The following is a 7,345-nucleotide window of genomic DNA, read 5'->3' on the forward strand; positions in this document are numbered from 1 at the left end:
TGCGGTTCGGACGCCGGACCTGCCCCGCCCCCCGCCCCGCTTCCTTTCTCTGAGCGTCCGGCCAGGCCGGCATCTCTTCAATCGAGTTTCCTCATCTGAGAAACGGGGAGACGATGTGGGGCTCCGCCGGTAACCGAATAGGTGACTTTCAGCAGGTTCACACTTCTCAGTGCACACGCATCCTGTAAAAACGGTGATTCCGAGGGCAGCGTAGATGTGCGTTCATGTTAGCGTTCAATGAACGGTTCACGATGAGGAGCTCTGCTTTTCCATGTTGGAGGAGGAGTCAGTATGTGCCCTGGATGCATTCATTCACGCATTCGTTCATGGCTTATTTTGTGCTAGGTGCTGGGGAAACAGCAGGGAAGGAGACAGACTCAGTCCCTGACCTCACAGAACTTAAATTTTGGTGAGAGGCAACCAGTACCCACACAGGTAAATGTAAAGTTTCAAATCTGTAAGTTCTGTGAGAGAGCGACCCCTGACGTTATGTTCTGAGAGACAGAATAGAGAGGCCTGTCTCAGCCTGGAGGGTAGTGACATGGTCCGCGCAGGTAGCTAGGGTTAGCCAAGGTCTGAAGGAGTTGACCGGCGGTGTGTGGGGCTGGGAGAGGCAGAGGAACACGCAGGAGGCACTGTGGCAGGAGGGAGCACTGTGACAGTCTAGGGACCTGCGTGTGCTCCTCGGGTGTTTCAAACATGACTTCAAAGTTCTTTGACACTCTTCCCATCATCTGTGTTCCCTTCCCTACAATCTCAGGGACCTTGTGACTGAAATTTCTGTCTTTCTTATTTTTTTAACTATATTTTTATTGATTTCAGAGAGAGAGAGGGAGAGGGAGAGATAGAAACATCAGTGATGAGAGAGAATCATTGATCAGCCGCCTCCTGCACACCCCCCACTGGGGATGGAGCCTGCAACCCCCGCATGTGCCCGATGGGGAATCGCAAACTGAACTGTGACCTCCTGGTCTATGCTCAACCACTGAGGCACACCAGCCAGGCTATTTTTTTTAAATATATTTTTATTAATCTCAGAGAGAAAAGGAGAGGGAGAGATAGAAACATCAGGGATGAAAGAGGATCATTGATCAGCTGCCTCCTGCACATCCCCCACTGGGGATGGAGCCTGCAACCCAGGCATGTGCTGTGGACTGCCCTGATGGAGAATTGAACCATGACCTCCTGGTTCATAGGTCATCACTCAACCACTGAGCTAAGCTAGCAGGGCTCTCTCTCTCTTTTAACGGTCCAGAGGCAGGTAGGACAGCTTGGCTTCACAGGCTCTCCAGAGGATTGTGTTCCTTTTACTTGTGTCTCTCCATCTGTAGGATCCTACCCTCCTCTGCATGGTCCAAGCTGACTCCAACATACTTGCATTCCAACCAGTGGAAAGGGGGAGTGAAAGCTTACCCCATCCCTTTAGGTGCATGACCTAGAAGTTGCACACATCTCTTCTTCTCATGTCTCATTGGCTACAACCTATTTGTATGGCCAAATTTAGCTTCTTGTGTGCCCAATGAAAAATAGGCATTCTGTGCTTATAGGAGAAGGGAAGAACAGATATTAGGAGAAAAAAAGGGGGCGTGGGGAGAGAATCCTGCAATCAATGTACATGTCCTTGACCGGAATCAAACCAAGGACTCTTTGGTCTGCAGGCCAATGCTCTATCGACGGAGCCAAACTGGCTAGGGCCAAAGAGTTTTAAAATTTTCAGTTACTTTATTTTTCAGTTCAAAGAGTTTCATTTTGTTCTTTACGTATGAATTTGCTTAAACTTTCTATCTTTCCATTTGTTTCTAGATGGTTTGTCCTTACTTGCTGGAGCATGTTTATAGTAGCTGCTTTAAAGACTTTGTCAGATAATTCCAACAGCTGTGTACTCTCAGCATCTGTTGATTGTCTTTTCCTTTGTGAGTTGAGATTTTCATGTTTCTTCATATGTGTTAGCTCTGATCAAATAATCAAATCGATATCCCCTCCTCTGGGAAACTGACCTTTAGATCATTTCACAACTGACATTCTCTTTCACTTAGATGACATTCCATTTGCTAAGAACAGCAACTTTCCCCTCCAGACTTGCCCAGGGTCTGGACTTGCCCAGAGAATTCTCCATGGAAAAAGCCCTCCTAGAGTCCTTTAAAATTTCTGACTCCCCGTCCCTGGCTGCTGATGCCATTTTGGCTCAGCCCATCTGGTCTCCACATGATCTAATAAATTTATAATCCCTTGCCACTCTTGTCCTTGTGCATTCCTCCTTTGGTGACCCTAACAATATGTCAAGTAATATTGGAATACATCCTGAACATTTTGAATGTCATTATACAATATTCAGTCTTTTTAAACTCCTATGGAGAATGGTGATATTTTTGTTTTAGTAAGCAATGAACGAGATTGGGCTTAGGCTACATGTGGTAGTCTGAAAATGCTCCTTGGTTCAGGCTTCTGAATAACTGAGGATTCTAGTGGCTGGATCCTGAGGAGGAGTGGTGGCACAACCCAGGATGAGGGGTGCTTGACAGATATGCCTGAGAGGGACAATAATGCTGGCATGAAAATAATATTGTCAGGCAGACTTACAAATTCCTATCAGAAGCTGCTAGATTGGAGTGTCATTCTGTCATAGGTTTAGCAGGTGGGAATACATCAAGCCCAAATGGCTTGAGGGAGTTTATTATTTACATGGATGGCAAAAGCAAGATCAGCTATGGTGTTAGCATCCCTAGTCCACAAGATGATACTGAAACAAAAGGGGCTAGGTGACATGAAACCAGAATAATGGGGTCCCAATTCCATGCTGCAGTTAAGCTGTTTGACAGCCTGAAACTGGAAGGAAGGTAAGGTAGAAGGGGATGAACCCCCACCTCATCGGAATTAGGGAGGCAGATGAGAAAGAGCCTATGGCTACAGCCTTACTGGGAATAGAAATGGCCTTGTGGCAGCTCCTCTCATGACCACCTGACTTCTCATGTTCCAGGAGGATCTCGGATGTTCCATCAAGGCGTAGGTCAGCTGTGGTTAATTTAAGCCTTGCCTACATGGCCTAGGTGGACATGTGCAAAGTTGTCAGGGCACCAGAACAGAACAGTTTCCCTACAGAGATGAGCCAGTCACAGAGAAGAAGAAATATAAGGGACACAAAAAAGTTTCCAGGGTGAGGTGCGTGGTACAGTGGGAAGAGCTATGGGCAGGGAGGCAGGAGTCTGTGGTGTGCTGTCCTAGGCTCAGGGATTGAAGAAGACATGATTCCTGCCTCCCTGGAGCTTCTGGGAAGAGATTAAAAAGAAACACACATGCACACTAAGTGATAAGTCTAGGAAGAAAAATAAGAACAGGTTAGGGGATCCACCAAGATGGCGGCATAGGTAAACACCGGAGACAAGGAGCATGAGGAGCGAAGGGTATTAATTCAAATACTACACGAGGCCTTGGTTTTTGTTCAAATGTGATGGGAGCCACTGGAGGGTTTTGAGCCAGAGAGAGCCAAGATTTGATTTATCCTTTTAAAGCTTTTTTACTCTCACCAGAGCTTACAGTCTATCCGGCCTATTAACAACATGGATTCTCCGAAGGATGAGAATGATTGCCTCCATTTCACAGGGAAGGAGATTAAAACACAAACAGGGGCAGTGGCTTGCCCAGTGGGATCAGCTTCACCAGGATTGGAGCTGGGTGTCCAGGCTCTCCTAGGGCAGGCAGTGCCTGTTCTGTCACAGGTGCCTGGATCGGCCCCCCATTTCCACCCGAGGACTGGTGGCAATAATCAGCAGTGACACGCAGGAGTCCCCACAGTTGGGGAGCCTGAATCCACATTTGCAGTGCTCACACTGGCCTGAAGCCTGAAGTGCTTGAACACAGAGGGCTGGAAGGGGCAGGAGCAGGGACTCTGAGCAGAGCATCTTGTCAGGCTCAAGGATGTCCTCTCTGGACTGATTCTTCACTCTCAGGCCTGGGTGCCCTTCCACTTTCATTCCCCCTCAGAGCTTAACTCCTGAGTCTGCTGTCCTTGCCAGGCTGTGAGCTTCCTGGAGCGCTGGGAAGTGGTGCTGAGTGTGGTGGCAGTAGGTGGGGACATAGGAGAACACAGGATTTGTGCAGGACTCCGCATTGCTATGTGCTCCTGTGTGACATTGGGCAGGTGATCTTACACTGTAAAATGAGAGCAGGCCCTCATGCATCATTTGAGGCAATATACTATATTAGAATGGCCTTTTTAAAAATATATTTTTTTATTGATTTCAGAGAGAAAAGGAGAGGGAGAGAGAAATAGAAACATCAATGATGAGAGAGAATCCTTGATTGGCTGCCTCCTGCATGCCCCCTACTGGGGATCGAGCCCACAACCCGGACATGTGTCCTTGACCGAAATCGAACCCAGGACCCTTTAGTCTGCAGGCTGGTGCTCTATCCACTGAGCAAAACTGGCCAGGGCTAGAATGGCCTTTCAAGAAAGCAGCTGGCAACACAAATTCATAGTGTTAAAAATGTGCTTACTGAACTTCTGGTTGGACAAGATTATATAGACCCACTTCTCTTCTTCCCGGTTAAGCACAATGATAAACCAAGAGGCAACCTAAGGTGCACTATGACAAGTGGTAAAGGAAAATGAACTGGTTTGGAAGCCCAGGACTGAAAAAGGAACACAGAGGCAGGGCCTCTTATATTCCCCCACCCCAGTGGTCGGCAAACTGCAGCTCGCAAGCCACATGCGGCTCTTTGGCCCCTTGAGTGTGGCTCTTCCACAAAACACCGAAAAACTTCTGCGCATGGGCCACGTAGTTTCAATCACACTGTACATGCGCGCCCGCAGGTGGTATTTTGTGGAAGAGCCACACTCAAGGGGCCAAAGAGCCGCATGTGGCTCACGAGCCGCAATTTGCTGACCACTGCAGCCCACCCCATAGAAGAAGGAACCTGGACCTGGCACTTCCTCACCCCCGCCTAGCAACAGAAGGTAGCCCAGGTAGGCAGCCCTGGATTGAATGGGAGCCCCTCTGCCAGCAACAGGTGCACCCAACACTGCTGGCAAGGGGGACTGATGGGGAGCCTCACTAACAGTAAGGATGCGGGGGAGCACTCCCTTTCCCACAGGGAGACATGGGGAAGGTGAGCAGGTGGAACAGGCAGGAGGGGACCTGGCACAACAAGCAACCACAGTAGGTCTGCACTTCCCTCCCCACCAAGAGGAACATGGTGGCCAGGCCTGGGGAAACTCCTCCCACCCTCATGGCAGCTTAAGCAGAGGCCAGTGGAAGACCCTGTAACACCAGATAATCCAAGCAAATCAAACTGTCATTGGGACCACACAAGTAGGCTGTGTGCTAAACCTAAACAGGGTGATTGCCTGCTAAAATAAAGGATTTAAATAGAACCCAGAGTGAAAATCACCCATAAAAATAAGAATAAAAATGTCACAACTTGAATGAGAACACAATCAACCAACTCCAACATTGAGATGAATTAGATGTTAGCCCTGGCCAAGCAGCTCAGTTGGTTGGAGCATCGTCCTGATGTGCCAGGGTTGCAGGTTCAATCTTCGGTCAGGGCACATACAAGAATCAACCAATGAATGCATGAATAAGTGGAATAACAAATTCTCTCTCTCTCTCTCTTCTCCTAAAAAATCAACTAAAAACATAAAAATGGAATTATAGGACAAGGGTTTGAAAGCAGCCATCATAAAAATGCTTCAACAATCAATTACAAATCTCTTGAAACCAGGAAAAATTAGAAATCTCAGTGATGAAATACACATTATAAAAAAAGAGCCTCTGTTAAGAACTCGTTTAATTTAATATAGATACAGATGGTTACATATAGTAATATTTATGGATATGTGTATACTGTGGGTTAGTAGTCAGGTATATATTTCTTTACTCTGTTAGCTAAGCGGTTCTCAACCTGTGGGTCACGACCATCGGAAAACACATATAGCATATCAGATATTTACATTACGATTCATAACAGTAGCAAAATTACAGTTATGAAGTAGCAACGAAAATAATTTTATGGTTGGGGGTCACCACAACATGAAGAACTGTATTAAAGGGTCGCGGCATTAGGAAGGTTGAGAACCACTAGAAGAAAGACACCCAAAGAGCAATGAGCTTGCCTGGTGCCCAGATCTTGGTTTCCCATACAATTCTCCAAGTAAAGAAACCAGGGCTGATTCTAGGACTGGGATAGGAAACATACAAGATGAGCCTGGAGCATCTTGTTGTGCTGGAAAGTAATAAAGTGCTCAAAACAAAGAAACAAACAAAAAACCCCAACCAAATAGACGAACAAAAAGTGAGGACCTGGTACAGGAAGCTGGGAGAGGGCAGGCGGGCGAGACTGGAATGTTCCAGAAGATGATGGTGGAGACTGTGAAGATGGTGGTGGTGGACATAGAAGTGGAGGTACTGGTAATTGTGCAGATGGTGGTAAAGGTGATGGTGACGGAGGAAGTGGTGGAAGATGGCAGAGATGGTGGAGGATGAGGTGGTGCAGGTAGTTTTCACGGTTAGGTGCATTTCTTCTTGTGACCACTTGGAAATAAACACCTTATTATGGGATCCTCTGACCCTCTTTAAGAAAGGGGCATATTTGAGGTTTTGTAGTGAGACTATATTGAACTTCTTTGTGAATCACTTATTTCCTTGTGTCCACCCCTTTGATTGTGGTATAGACCCCAATGGCCCTCACTGAAACCACCTGACAGAGGTTATAATAACTTGGCTCTTGACCTAACTCCTAAAGCCAAGGGTTCAGGCAGTCAGGGGTTCAAATCTTGGCTGTACAGGCCTTTTATATGGTGTGGACCTCACCATGCTGAGCCTGTGTATTCCTCCATAAAATAAGCTAGGCATGGTACCTTTGGGTTGTTGTCAAACTACACGAGGCAAGATACATACAGGGCCTAGCACAAAATTGTGCTCAAATAATGGCAGCTGCTGTTATCATTAGTAGTGGCTGAAGATCTGGTCCTGGCATTGAGGGTGTTAGGTGCTCAAGATGGAGGGTGACTGGCCCTTAAACTTCTGAGTCCAGTCCTGTCAAGGTGGGGAAGGTGCCGAGGCACCCCCTGCACACCTTGCTCTCCCACCCCACATACATATCTGCTTTGTTGTGGGGGTATATTTTTGTTGTGGTTGTTGTTGTTGTTAATCCTCAACCGAGTATATTTTTCCACTGATTTTTAGGGAGAGTGGAAGAGAGAGAGGAAAGACAGAAACATCGATGTGAGAGAAACACATTGATTGCACGAGCCCACTTGGGTTTGGGCCGGGGAGAAGCCCACAATCAAGGTATGTGCCCTTGACGGAATCAAACCTGGGACCCTTTGGTGTGCGGGCTGACGCTC

General features: G+C 47.2%; 1 long non-coding RNA gene across 1 annotated transcript; it reads left to right on the forward strand.

The window, feature by feature from the left end:
• Positions 1 to 24: 24 nt before the first annotated feature.
• On the forward strand, positions 25 to 2,241 carry LOC106727583. Its single transcript, XR_001363811.1, has 2 exons — positions 25 to 435; positions 1,804 to 2,241. It is a non-coding gene; the product is annotated as an uncharacterized LOC106727583 (long non-coding RNA).
• Positions 2,242 to 7,345: the final 5,104 nt, after the last annotated feature.

This window comes from Myotis brandtii, unplaced genomic scaffold (assembly GCF_000412655.1).
Source record: "Myotis brandtii unplaced genomic scaffold, ASM41265v1 scaffold450, whole genome shotgun sequence".
NCBI classification, from domain to species: Eukaryota; Metazoa; Chordata; class Mammalia; order Chiroptera; family Vespertilionidae; genus Myotis; species Myotis brandtii.